Genomic DNA, 14,675 nt, shown 5'->3' with positions numbered 1-14,675 from the left:
AGATATAAAGGGGACTTTCCTCATATAACCCCAGGGATTGGAGCCTGTTGTGCAGTTTCATTTGTTGCCGTCTTCTTCCTCCTTCGGAGAAAACCAGCGCTCATGATGTGCCAAATACACTTTCCACATGCATCAGTACAAGGGAGATTAAAAAGAATAAAATGGTCCTCATACCCACTGAACAAGGTCTTCCACCACTAGACAGAAAGCACTGCTGGTGAGGATGACTTCCCCTGTACTCCCTTCCCCAGACATTCCTGATAGGTAGGATATATTAAACATTTTAAATTATTAAAACTTCTAGGCACCCTGTGGACAATCCATGCTGCCTCCATACCTCATAGGTCATACTCTTACAATCCACAACAAAGGGCAGGAACTTCTCAATGAAGATATTCCAAATATCCAATAAGAATGAAAGATTGTGGATGGCATCCAGAATGCTCCTTGTCCTCAGGGAGGCAAGGTCAGCATGCACCTTCCCTCGCTAAACACACTGTGCTTTCATAACTCTCATTTATATAGACTATCTGAAAGCATCTGCTTACTAGATTTAAAACCCACATTTCTTCTTAACCAGAAACATAAGTGGTGGAAAAAGGTCTTCATAGCAAATTATAAAGGCACACATAAATCAGAATATATGCAGGTTTTATTATTAAAATATTCACAGATTAAGAATTTAAATAACCTGCTACAATATCAACATCAATTAAGTATCCAAACTCAGTTTTTAGATTTTACATGGAAGCACACACTCACCAAGTGCACTGTCCTAGTTTCCCTAGGATGCCTATATTCAGGGGATATCTATATTAACCTAACACAGTGCAATGGGACTATTTTAAAGTGCAGGCTTTGGACAATTTTTAATGAGATTACTCAGTCACAGCATAACAAGGAATCAAAAGGAACTCGCAGCAAGCTGGAGCAGGGGATGCACTTCAGGCATGAGGCTGTACACACATGGCCATGTTCATGTGTCTGTCTATTAAACTCAATTTACATAAGATCCTACCTACACAAAGTAAATATATAAAATATTTTAAAAATAACTTGCTGTAGTTTCCAATGGATAGCGCTGTGAAAGCTAAAGTGGTTTGTTCAACCAAGGTTCTCTTTTCCTCTTCCTTACAAACCAAGGTAGTTTGTACCTTGCCATGGAGGAAGTATACAGAGGACAGTATCAAAGCAGAACAAAAACACAGAGGAAGAGAGGGGGCAGTGTTACCCAGCTAGTGCCTCACAATGGCATAAAGTCAGCAGCAGGAGCTGGGCATCCTTGTGACAGGATGGATCCTGGCTGTACCCCTCCACCATCCTCACTCTCTGAAGTGGACAGCCATGCACAGAGGATAATCATGGGAGTAGGCATCAAAATATTTAACGCATTGCATCAGTCTTATCACTCTGACAGAAGAGGCTGAAACCCACCATGCAAGTTTTTCAGATTTTGTGTATCTCAGATGAACTGATACACGGGCATGAAGAGGTGTGGTGTTCACATGTCAACAGGGCACTAGGGACAGGGAAAGGCAAAAGTATTTCTAAAGAACAAGCCAGCAACAACGGGTTCACAAACATTTGCAGGGTCAAGAACTGGAAGGTGGAAATAACAAAGATGCAAGGTTTCGCACTGAGCAAAAATTGGTTGAATGGCTCACAGAAGTAATATGCATACACGGTTTTGCATGATTGTCCTGCTTTAAAAACATTTCAGCCTTTACTGCAACTTTTCCATATTCTAGGCTATCCTTTCATAAGCTGTAAATTTGTAGATGTCTTAGTGCCTTCCAAACTATTATTTTCACTAACTTCTTCAATAATAAGTCCATGCTTGCAGAAATGTATCATTTAACAAGCTGTATATTAATGAGAGGTCATCAATTCTACAGTCCAGTTTAATTACATCAAGCACAAGGAACTGAAGTGGCCTGAATGCATGTAAAATACTCTGGGGGCTCACAAATACAGTGTAATAAAATTAATAAAATTCTTAAATACTGGTACGCATATGCTATGCACATTGAATCACACTGCTATTACTTATGATTTGATAGTATCAATAATATGATGCATTTTCTAAACAGCCTCACCCTCGAAAAACCACACGTATATTGACATATAAAAAGCAGACAACAGAAGGAAAAAGCAAATGAGATAAATAATAGGGATGATGAGATCATTACATTTCTACTTCATAACTGTTAATTACTTTGATACTGCATAAATTCTATTTAATACATACAGTAGACTGGTCCATGAATCTACATAAGCTGCCCTTTGGTTCTGAAGGTGAGGCCCCTCTTCCCCACTACTGAGACAACATCTGTTGGGAACATCTGGAGAAAAACTGTCAGACTCACCAGAGGGCTAACACTAGGGAAAGCACGATCCTGAACTGAGCAGTTTGGTTTCAAGCATCAATGTCCAATGGTACTAACTTCTAGATTATATACTAACATCTAGATTATATTATCATGCATGACACTTGCAAAGTATTCTTCAGCCTTTTCTCGTGAAAAGTTGTCCTTAAACAACAGACACATACTTCTGAGTAGAAAAACTGCTTGAGAAGCCAAAGAAATGGAGATTGCATCAGCCTATATGAAAGGTTTAAGCACCCAGATGGCAGGACTCAAAACACAGCAGCTTGGTGCTCATCTTTTACCAAACTGAGGACAAAAAGCACAGGGTGAAGGAATCCAAGAAAAGACCATAAAACAAAAGCAGAGACAGGAGCTAATATTTCAAACAGATTCCTCAAATCACTATAGCCCCAGACACCAAAGTGGTTGAGATATCAAAGTTCTTGGACTGGGAGAGACTGGTGCTTCTGTTGTTTTGGGGCATGGAGTATAGGGATTTTTGAACATATATACATTGTACAAGCACTAACAGGGTCCTAGACAAATATGAACTTAAAACCAGTTATTTTTAACTGGAATACTATACATCACTGCAGAGATAGGGACTGGAAAAGTCTTAAATTTACCCAGTCAAAGATAAGTTGACCACTTCTTACCTACACATGACAGCTCCTTATATTCCCAACACTTCCTAATATACTTTTTTGAACAAGTATGCTAACAGAAAGTATTAGGCTTCTCTCACCCTCAGTGAAGACAAGCAAGCAAATTGTTGGCAGGCTGCTGTACATTTGCTACACAGGAATCTGCAGACTGGAGGGGGTAAGGATGAGGAGCTGAAAATCACAGACTTAAAGCAATGGGGAAAAGGCAGATGTGAGCCCCTTGTGATGACGGAAAGAGTAGTAAGAAGTTGCTTGAGACTGCATTAATTACTGCTGCAGTGGAGCAGCAGTCTCAGAACTGCTATTCAAACCTCAGTTTCCTGGGCAGCTTTACAGTAAAAATAAGTATCGAGTGCTATATCTATAAAACTGAAATTCATAATTTTGTAGAAATTTGTTTTTAGAAGTTGTCTTAAAAGAATTCATAAAAAATGCATAAGAAACCCATTTTAAATGGGCAATATAACCGATTCTGCAGCTAATTTCAATACAGATTTCAGGTAGATGAGATATTATCTGGCTTTTGCTTGCCTGATCTCTCCCCCTCACTGGAGCCTATCAGAAGCAATTGCATTATTTACAGTCCCTAGTATGAATCAAAGTCCTAAATGTCTTCTGTAACAGAGATAAAAGAACTGAGCACAGACATGATCCATCACACAAGTGAAACACAATAAAGCTCGAACCCTAGGCAGGACATCTGTCTGCTGTGCTGCAACACAAAGCTTCCAAAGCCTCCAAAGTCTTTGAAGACTGATGTGGTAATTCAATTTGATTAAAAGGACCATATTTAATTTCTTATACAGCATACAAAGTGAGTTCATATTTCAGTTTTGGTTTCTAAATGTTTAATCATGAAACATCTGAATCAGCAAAACAAGGAGGATGGTTCTCTACATCAACATGTTTTCTTTTTTGTTTTCCATAATATTTAATAAAGAGCACGTTTATGAATCCCCTCTGTGGATTTCAGTCTCTTTGTGGAATTCAGATCAGAAGTTAGGCAGAAATTGTGAAAGGTTTTAATGCCAGGGGATGAGCCATTCAAAGGATTCACAAACATTTTTTTCTCTACAGAAACCACTTGATGGGCGGAACATCAAGCTGAGCAACACCGAAGAAGACTCAGTCTCCGTCTGCAATGCAGACTGGCACAAACGCACATATAAAAGCTTCAAAGGCTGCAAGGGGCAGCAGACACATTAGGGGACATCTCATCTTTGCATGTGTATGGGGACAGGAAGGAGGATGGCAACACAGGTTTTCAGTCCATAGTTTTCTTAGATAAGAACAACATAAATAGATTACAAAAAGGTGTTTCTTTGGATCTTAAGTGCTATTTGGGAAATGAGCAATACTTCACTGGTTCCTGTTGTTGGCAAATGGTCCCACTACTTAATGAAATGTCCCTTTTTATTACTATATGCCCAATAGATTACATACAACAAACATAGGCAAACAATTTTAAGCTAGTTGTTTCCTGATCCATTTTTTCTACAACATCACAGGCAAACAAAGGCAAACCACAATATGAATTATTTTGAGGAAAAAAATAATTATTTCTAACATACTAACATCAGTCTCAGCCAGTTAAGTATTACCTGAAAGAACACCTCATAAACCTGCATAACTTTAAAGTATTTCTCATATGCCAGAGAGTGGACACTGCAATAAATACTGATGGCAGGGCTGTGTTTCTATTGGCCAACATTTTTGCTTGTCTATGAATACCATAAGAGTAGATGCCTACACTTCAATACAGCTTTCTGAAACTCTTCTCATTATATTCCTCTGGAGAACTGTGCCCTGGAAAGGATACGGGTAACTCATACTGAAATCCATCGAATTTTCAGGCAGTAAGAGCAGAGATGCCACAAGTTCATTATTATTGTTATTGGTATACAATAGCACGGTTAGTTTTGTCAGGTATTTAATGTGATGGCAGCAGGAAACTTTGGACCACAGGAGTTTATTGCAAATGGAATGTATAAAAATACAGCTTAGAAGAGCAGTTACCTTCTAAGATCAAAGAATTAAATTTGACAGTGTCCCCTATGCACGATTTAGTCCTCTTGAAAATGCGCTTCCTGAAAAATGTGCATCTAGAAAATGATTATATTTATAAGCTAAAAAAAAATGTGATTATCAACAATGCTAAACCCAGAAATTATTTAGAATTCTATCAAATCACATTAAGAATGCTCTTAAGTTTTATACTGTTGGTTTAGACTTAAAAACATCAAGGGTACCCTTTCTGCTCTGCCAAGGAGCCTGAAGGGCACCAGATTTGTCTAAGAATGTAGAAATCAGCAAGTGAACTCATTACTACCCAGCACAAGCTGTGCCGAAATGCTCTCGCTTGGTCTCTCTGCTACCCTCTAGTGAACACGCAAAAATAAACTGTAAAATTCAAATGCCTTTGCATAAGGACAATGTTAATCAACTCAGTTTCCCAGTTCCAGCCCAAAATACAGACTCTGTCAATACCACTTTAGGCAATTATTTTTCATGACTCTGTTGCTCTATAATTTTGATAAGTTTAAGAATGCAAATTGCATTTTAACAAAACATTTTTATTGAGGAGGTGATTAGACTAGTTGACCTTAAAGTCCTTCCCTCTCTCAATTCAGACTTTTTCTTATTCATCCCAGTGATTCACACTGTCTAGTTTAAAGAATTGTAACTTGCTTTTAATCATGGTAACTGTTTTCTTCATGATGAGGGACTATATGTCTTCCTTTTACAGGGAATGCTGAAGGTGGGGGATGCAGGGGAGATCTGAGCAGTGCAGAAACTTACGGAACTTGCAGTATTTTGGTAGTCACTGACAGAGACAAAAAAACAGGTATTTCAGTCTACTTAAGAAAAGCAACATTCGGGACATACTGTGAAGGTTACTACACTATTACTGTTTGCTGTTCCTCTATACCACTTGCTCCTTTCCTGCCTCTTTCTGAGGATTAAACAGATGGCAAACAGAAGCTAATGCCAGTGTAACTCACCATCTGGCTAATAGATGCATTTTCGCTTAGGCTCATTAGCATGTTTGTTCCATCCAAATCCTCCATAACACAGTTTTGTCTCTGTACCATCTTCATAACGTAGTTAATAAATGCAAAACGCATATACAGAGTTGCAGTTCATGTGGAACATAATCACAACATTCAACTAACCAAAACGTCAGAAGTAGGACTACACCCAACTCTCTTTAGCATCAGCTGCATTTGCTGCCTACTCTACTTTTTCTTATTATTATTTTATTCTGCTTGAACTTACTTTTAATTTACCACTGGTTATTATTTACCTGAGACGCACTCTGTAAGAAAAAGCAACCATTACCTTAATCCTTATTATCTTTGTTTTACTTAGCGGGAAAGGCAAATCATCAAAAAAAATTGCACTAAAACTTTAGCTTATTTGAGGTACAGCTTGGCCTGCTTTGCCATTTATAATTACCCTGAGATGCCTCAAAGCAAGAAGAAGAATGACAGGGCTAATTTTAGTCTATTCAATAGCATTACAGCAGTTCATCAAGGACAGGCTTTTTTCTCCTTGACCAATCCTGTCACTATTTAATAATACTGGTCAGAAAGTTCAAAACTTCTGTTGTTTAAGCTCAGCAAATTACTACTCAGAATTGACAGTGTCATAATAGGCTAATGGACAGATAAACATAATGACAAATAAAAATACACACAGGCCAGACTGAGAATGGGATTATTCATCAGTCAAATGGAAGTCAAGAACATCAGCACTGTGCACTGCACTAATTCAGGATGCACTAGTGTCTCTCTTCAGGTATTTGTGAAACATCAACTTTAAATGAAAATAGGAAACATTCAGATGAGAGAAAAAAACTACTAATGTTCAATAATATGTTATATATGAGCATTTTAACATAATTAGAGCAAGCAGTTAAGAGCTCAAACTGTTAGGCCAAATCCTGGGGGAAAGAAAGCAAAACCAGTCGACTGAAGCCTGCACAAGAGGAGGCTGTTTCAGCAGCACAAGCACCGCCTGCTCTACAGCCAGTCACTGCCCCATGCAGCAGCTGTAGTTCACAGATGCAACACTTGAGCCACCTCAGACTTAAGACCGGTCTAAATTTCTACTAAGGTTTGAAAGAAGAGAGGCAACTATCAAGAGAAAGACAAGATTATCACTAAACTGAAATGAGCAGGGCATCAACATTAGATTTTTGCTGGTTGAGATAGACAGGTGATTTGGAGCTAATAGAAAGAGAAGCAAAGAGTAGAAAGAAAATGACTGTGTAAACAGTAATGACAGAAAAGAAAGAGGAAGCAAGAAAGAAGAGAAAATTAATAGACAATGGAAATTGTTAGAGAGGGAGGAGAATTGGAGGTGCACAAAAAAAAAGCTGCTTGCACAAGCTAACAAGAATAAATTTTGAGGTCTAGCTATGTCCAGTAATTTTCTAGGGATAACATTTCAAATACACCAAGGATATTCTGCAAATAACTTCTTTATCCAGATCATCCAGATGCAAATACATCCTTAGAAAATTTTCTTTGGCAAAAATTCTGACGTAGACACCACCACAATGTAGGAACGTAACTCCTACCCACCCATCAATAAGCTTACCACTTCAGTAGCAGTCTGGCAAGTTTTACGCTTATTTTATTTGGCCATACTATCATTACTCTTTTAGAATTCCACATTGACTTGAAAGCATAATGGTTTGGCTTAAGACTACTGAGTTGCTAGCATGAATTTAAGAACCCTGTTTTCTAGACAGAAAACTATTGAGATAGTTACACTGGCTCTGAAGAGAGGTGGCTAATTTCAGATCTCTTTCCACAAGGTGCTAAAGACCCTCAGTTTCAAAGCACCACAAAGACTTTGACCATAGTCATCTAGAGTTCAGAATTCCCATCTGATCCACTCGCAAAATGCTTCAGTTTTTTAAAGCACTGTTCTCAATGAAACAATGCATTGCTTAATCCTGTACTGGATAAATTTCATACTTCAGCAGCAAGCTCGGCTCCAAGCAAAATTTGCAATTGTCAACCTCCAGTAAAAAAAAAAAAAGAAAAAAGAAAAAAATTTAAAAAGAGAGAGAGAATATTTCTGGTCTCTTTTGTAATACCAACCATTTATGTTTCCACAGCTCTTTTCTAGTCCCTTGTGTTTCTACATCTGACCTGTGCCTCATGCTGTTCTTCAGCAGAAAACAACAGCAGCATGAAAGGGATGGCTAAGAGTCCAAGGATCTATTTTTCTCAACTCTAGATTGCAAGTCTGTTTCAGCAAGCTCCCAAGCTCACATCCATAATCACTACTCCACACCTAGTATGGCAGTACTGGACATAAGGCCCACTGTTGTGCCAGGGTCTAATGCTGCACACAGAAACATCCAAAAGACTAAAAAAAAAAAAAAAAAAAAAAAAAGACCCAAAGGATTCTGCATAATAAGTTATCCAAAGCAACCACTGTATTTCTTGCTGTGCACCTCTCTCAGCATTACTAATCTGGACCCATTAAAGGTACTCACCAAATGAAGTACTATGATAGAGGGAGTATCTACAAAATAAACCTGAGTATAAATTCTTCCAATAGCTGATGACTTGCAGTTGACACTGCTGATGCACAATTCCAAGGTCTTCAATAGGGATCAAAAACTTTTAAAGCAATGAGTTTAATCAATTGGCGCATGTCCACAAAACAAAATTCAATAAGGGTGTGGCTTATATATGACATTACAGTAGATATAACATACAGTCATATGGAACATTTGAAATATCCATCTCAGGTGCAGATCAGAACAAAGACAATAGGATAATTACTATCTTATTAGAATGTAATGTTATTGTATTGTAGCCTGCACTTAGCCTGATAAGACAAAACAACCACCTGGTTAATTATTTCAACACTTGAACAATACAGTGACAATGAAAGATTTTCTAGAACTGATATTCATTCTCACTGAAAAATTCCAGTTTTTTGGTTTTTTTTAAACCAATAACATTCCAAGTCAGTATTAACAACAACAGGGTTTTCTGAGGCAAAAAACCAGAACAATTAAAAGGGATTTCAGGTAAATTAAAAGCATAGTATATGGTAAAACTGAAGTTTTTATTTCAGCTGATTTTAGCTTCAAGACACACACACATTCAAAATAAAAAGTCAATACTAATACAGAAACATATCACCTTGCAACCAGTGTTTTCAGTGTTACAGGACACCGCTTCTGTCTCCCTCCTAACTGCTACCCCACCTATAGAAAAACCCCAAAGAACCATTGAAATCTGATTATTCCAGTACAGAAGCATAATTTTGACCAAATGGGATTTTCCAGGAGAAAAAAAATAACAGCATGAAAACAGTCTAACCATCACAAAACTATTTCTGTGGCAATGCCAAGAAGCATGCCATGTGTTTTGTTGAACAGCTCTATTACACCCTTTGGCTCCCTGTCTCCTACTTCAACAAATCCCCTGTTAGAGCAAAGAGAAAGGATGCTGCCTAACTTTTGCTTAGTTAGGTGCTTCTACCCAAGGCAAAATTACCCAAGCCATCTAGAAACACTGTGATTATCCATTTGCAGAAGGAAGTCTGGTGGTTCTTCCCACCTAACTCCTTCAAAATAGGATATGAACCATTATTGTTTCTCTGTTCAAGGATTCTAAATGGTGGGGGGTGGGGGGGTTTAATAAAATAAGCCAAATTCAGAAAATTGCAGACAGAAGACCTGCTTAAAGTAGCATCCACAGACTGAAAAATGTTTGCCACTCACCAGGACCGGAGCAGAGTCCATCCCGAGCCAGTCCCAGATATTGCCATCCAAAACTAGCGCAACAGGCCCAGCTGTAACCCAGCTTCCGTCACCCAAAATCCTGAGCTATGCTAGCTCAAAACCTCAGAAGTTACCACCTACTACAGGAGGAAATAACCCAAGACTGCAGTTCCTTCTCACCACGAAGCCATTATTTTTCAGGTGTTTGTGCTGTAGCAGCAACAGCATACCTGGTGCAGATAAATCTCTTTATCTCTTCTGATTGAAGAAGGACAGTCAAATGGATTTCTCCATACAGCTCCTCCTGTATTTTAAGTAAGCCAAGAGAAATTTTCTGTTCTCAGGTTGGTCGTGGCTGGTACAAAGCCACACCTTTCCCTGGCAGTAAAAGCCTCCACCCTGCGTATTGCTATTGCCCAAAGCCTTATAGGAAATAAGAGAAGTTCTGGGTATTTTTGTTGCCTATTTACACCTTCACTTCACCACTTCTGCCTGGTTTATCAAGAAGAGTACCCAACTGTCCCAGCTTGCTACCAGGCTGACGTTTCATAAGATGAAAATAGCCTAAACCATAAATACTCTAAAACATACCACACACTTACCGTAACTTTTCAAATGTTACCGTTGGAGATATCCTAGGAGAAACTCTAAGAGAACTCCACAGCTCTTATCACTTAGGATCCAAAGGAGGGAGAGAAAACAACAGGATGAAGCATGCACAGGCACGTTAAAGGAGGAAGCACAGACACTCCTTCTTACCTCATTGGGATGTAGCAACTTCAAGCAACTGCAACCCAACCCCTTCACCAAACTGGTTTGTGCCTTGAAGGGTATGTCAGGAAATTACAGACACGTCATTTGCATCTTTTGTGACAACATGCTTATATATATTTCTTAAATAATATATATGATCAGAAGACATAGGCTGTATGTAGATTTTTGCTACACAGATATAAATAAAACAACATGCATACAGAACTAAGAAACCTTTCTCTCCAGGCACTCACCCTCCTGTAGGCCATATATATGCACTGTTAAGGCATGGCTGTTCTACAACAATATTTTTCCCAAAACAATAATCAGAATTTTAAATATTCAAAACACTCACAAAAAGAAAATTTGAGGTTAAAATGAGAGCAGAAAAATAAAGAGACAATTTATATGGAGCAACAGAAAATTCCTTACAAGGAATCCACATACACAACTCCTCTAAAAAAAATCCCATCTCTTCATCTTCACAATGTGCATATAACCAGGTTTGGTTAAATATAGATTTTACTATAAGTCAGTTGATTGAAAAATGGGAATTAGTATAAGCCAGTATAAGACAACAGAATCATAGAATGGTTTGGGTTGCAAGGGACCTTCAAAACCACCCAGTTCCAACCCCCCTGCCATGGGCTGAGACACCTCCCACTAGATCAGGCTGCTCAAGAGCCCATCCAGCCTGGCCTTGAACACTTCCAGGAATGGGGCAACCTGTTCCAGTGCTTCACCACCCCTATCATGAAGAATTTCTTCCTAATGTCTAATCCAAATCTTCCCTCTTCTAATTTAAAGCCATTCCCCCCCATCCTATCACTACACGCCCTTGTAAAAAGTCCCTCCCCAGCTTTCTTGTAGGTCCCCTTCCAGTACTAGAAAGTCACTATAAGATCTCCCTGAAGCTTTCTCTTCTCCAGGCTGAACAATCCCAACTCTCTCAGCCTGTCCTTACAGCAGAGGTGCCCCAGCCCTCTCATCATCTTCTCAGTCCTCATCTGGACTTGTTCCAACAGCTCCATATCCCTCTCATGTTGAGGATTCCAGAACAATATTCCAGGCAGGGTCTCACAAGAGCTGAGTAGAGGGGAAGTCACAATAGTGAGGACTGCTTTTTAGTTCAACAATACTACCACTGGATCATTTATTCAGTTTCAGAGATTTATTCAGAGAGTAAGGAGGTAAACTCAGTTCCTACCTTATCGCATATAGCAAACTGTAGAAACCCTTCTCCTGACCTCCACTGGGGTGATGTAGATGTCACCCTGACCTCCTGTGCCACAGCTGCACTGACCAAAACCTTCATCCTTCCTCTTTTTTTTCCACATAAAATGGCCTGAAAACACAGAGAAACTGAAAACACACATGCCACCACCATCACAGGAAGGATGTCTGCAGGAGTCATTGCAATACAGCACTCTGCAGAACCAGGCTACACTGAATGATGGGGATGACAGAAGTTTGTTGCATCCAGAGACAAATCACAGATAACCTGGAAATCACCAAGCGCACAGGGAGACTAACAGTGTTCAAATAATACTGAAAAACTATGCAGGTTATATTGCAACCACCAGATGTTCCTAACAGCAGTTCCTCCCTTGGTCTGTGTCTTCTTCCTGTGACTCTTTGCCATACAATTCATCAACTTATTTCTCAGATTCAAAGGGAATTTTTGGAGGGTAATAAAAAAGGATCCAAGTGGCAGAGCCACATGCACTAATCTGTGCTTCTTTATCAGGGGGTTGTGCTCCTTAAGCTCCATACAACCCAGGAATTCATCTGTGTAGAGATCAGCCCCCTTTCCTTCTTTCAGATCAGTTCCTAATAAGCAACCAAACCATCCCAACATCCATAATAGGTAAAATCTATCATCACTGCAGTTCTACTCAGAGTCGGGTCCTACAAGCATCATTCGCTAATTATTCCTGCGGACACTGTACATCTCTGTTCCTTCCCTCCTTCTGGACAGGAGAATAACTAAGCTTTTGGAAAACAGCAAGTGCCCATGGCAGGGGCATTGGAACTAGATGATCTTTAAGGTCCCTTCCAACCCTAACTATTCTATGATTCTATGATTTAGCTGCATTATTAATACCTCTCTATGTGACAGTACCCAAATATGTTACTCTTTGTTGCTTCACATCAATCACAGTCTCTTAAATTTCAAAGGAATATTTGCCTACTCATTGTGTAAAGCCAAATATCATAATGAAATTTTTGTTCGTTCCTTGACTGATATTAATTATGTTTTTATAGTCCGGTGGATCATGGGTATTTTGGAATGGACTATATAAAAATTCATATCAAAATTCATTATAGACTACATAATTCTTCTAATCAAACAAAAAGGCTCAAATCCCTCCCACAGTATATCTCATAAATGCAGTCAGGTTACTTACACCATTAGGTATCATCATATAAAATTATGTGAGACATATAGGCTGTTTTTCAAGCATTGTTTGCCAAAATGGTCTTTTAATTTATGTTTAGATATAGGTGTCTACAGGCAAAACCTACACCTAAACAGAACAGGCTGTCAGCTACAGGCTTGACATCACTACCATTATGAATTCAGTGAAGAACTAAAAATCACACAATGATGATATAACTTTCCCGGCGTTATGCAGGCAGAGATGGGAATCAAACCTTACATTACTGGAGCCCATTTAAGCACAAACATCAAATTGAAAATGGGAAAGAAAAATTTAAATCAAATTGCTGTCATAATCCACCAAAAAAATGTGATTGTATACTGCATAAATAATGACTAGTTTACTTGCAGCCATATGACTATTTTGCCAATATTAACAGTTTGTTCTGTATTTTAATCATAATTAATAATAATTTTGTTCAGAGTTGTTGAATACTAACACCATTCTCTAAAACTGGTACAAATTATTTTACAATTTTGAAGTATTTATTTCAAAAACCAATAATTAAAATTTGTCTGAAATGTTCTCCATCCTTTCAAACCTCAAACATATCAGCCTCTAGCTCTCTAAAGTCCAAGTTTAGTATCAATGTTACTTTAGCTCTGTGTGCCTTGCTTTCAAACAAAAAGCCTCCAATGAGATTAAAAGAAAAAAACATAAATCAACTAAATAGAACAACTCACCTGGGCATCTTAGAAGATAATTTCACATCCATGTAAAAAGTTTGCCTGGGACTTAGTGCTCTAATACTGAGGAAATAACATATTGGCCACAAGAGTCTGTGGTTTACTTTGGCCATAGGATAATGGAAAAAGCTGAATAATAAATAGTCATTCATTTCCACCTTCACCAGTGTTGTATAGTATTTTAAAACAATGTAAAGCTGAACTGCATAAACAGTCATTCCTCAAAAATTATGAATGACTTCTCTGCACTGGAATCTTTCACTGATTCTTAATAAATTATTTTCAAGACTGAGTAAAAAAGCAGCAATATCTTCTCTGTTTCTCATAAGAGGATCATCACCTTTTTCAGTCATCTTTGGAACCAGCTATGAGAGGGGATCCTATGAATATAGGTCAGAAAATTTCCATCTCCCAAACCATCTTCATTGGACCTCTTCACTTACTTTGTCCCTAAGCTACAAGGTCCTAGGTGCTGTCAGCAAGACTTTGGGCTGGTGCACCAGCACTTTATGCCTCACAAAAGCTCCAAGCTCAGGCAGGTACAGGATTGTGAGAGCCCTACTCTTGCCTCCATTCACATTTTAAAGTCCAGTTTTTGCTGATTGCAAGCTAATGCCCAATTCAGAAAATGGGATTTTTTTCAAAAGTGCCAGAAAGTTCATTTATATCTGGTAATAGTTTTATAAACTCCTTAAAATTCAAGAGTTGGAGCTAATTCCAACATTAATTGCCTAAATATTCAGCCAAATTGCTTCCCTGCTCCCAAGTAGGAGGGTAAAAAAACAGGCTGATGCATCTCAAGGTTTGCAAACATAATTGCTTTGGCATCCATAACTGTGAATTACTGACAGCTCTTCATAATATCCAATCTGCTTGAATATTTAAAAGTTAGACTTCAGGGATCACTGAAATTGATGTCGCTTTTTTTCTCTTTTTTTTTTTTTTTAATGAGCTTGGCTTTTTGCGCTGTAAACTGGACTTCATGCAAACTTCCTTACTAAATACCT

The 14,675-nt window shown here is 38.4% G+C and overlaps 1 protein-coding gene across 3 annotated transcripts in view; it reads right to left on the bottom strand.

The window, feature by feature from the left end:
* Positions 1-14,675, bottom strand: part of KIAA1217 (KIAA1217 ortholog) — a 362,749-nt gene that overhangs the window by 285,195 nt on the left and 62,879 nt on the right. Inside the window, exon 1 of one of the 3 annotated variants that reach the window (XM_054058359.1) lies at positions 10,391-10,477. The exons of the other annotated variants lie outside the window; for them this stretch is intronic. The gene's annotated coding sequence lies outside the window, so the exon portion shown is untranslated. Of the gene's footprint in view, positions 1-10,390; positions 10,478-14,675 lie in introns of those variants that run through there. 3 annotated transcript variants of the gene reach the window in all.

Source organism: Cuculus canorus, chromosome 2, assembly GCF_017976375.1.
Source record: "Cuculus canorus isolate bCucCan1 chromosome 2, bCucCan1.pri, whole genome shotgun sequence".
Lineage (NCBI taxonomy): Eukaryota > Metazoa > Chordata > Aves > Cuculiformes > Cuculidae > Cuculus > Cuculus canorus.
This window is presented reverse-complemented; position numbering and strand designations above follow the sequence as displayed.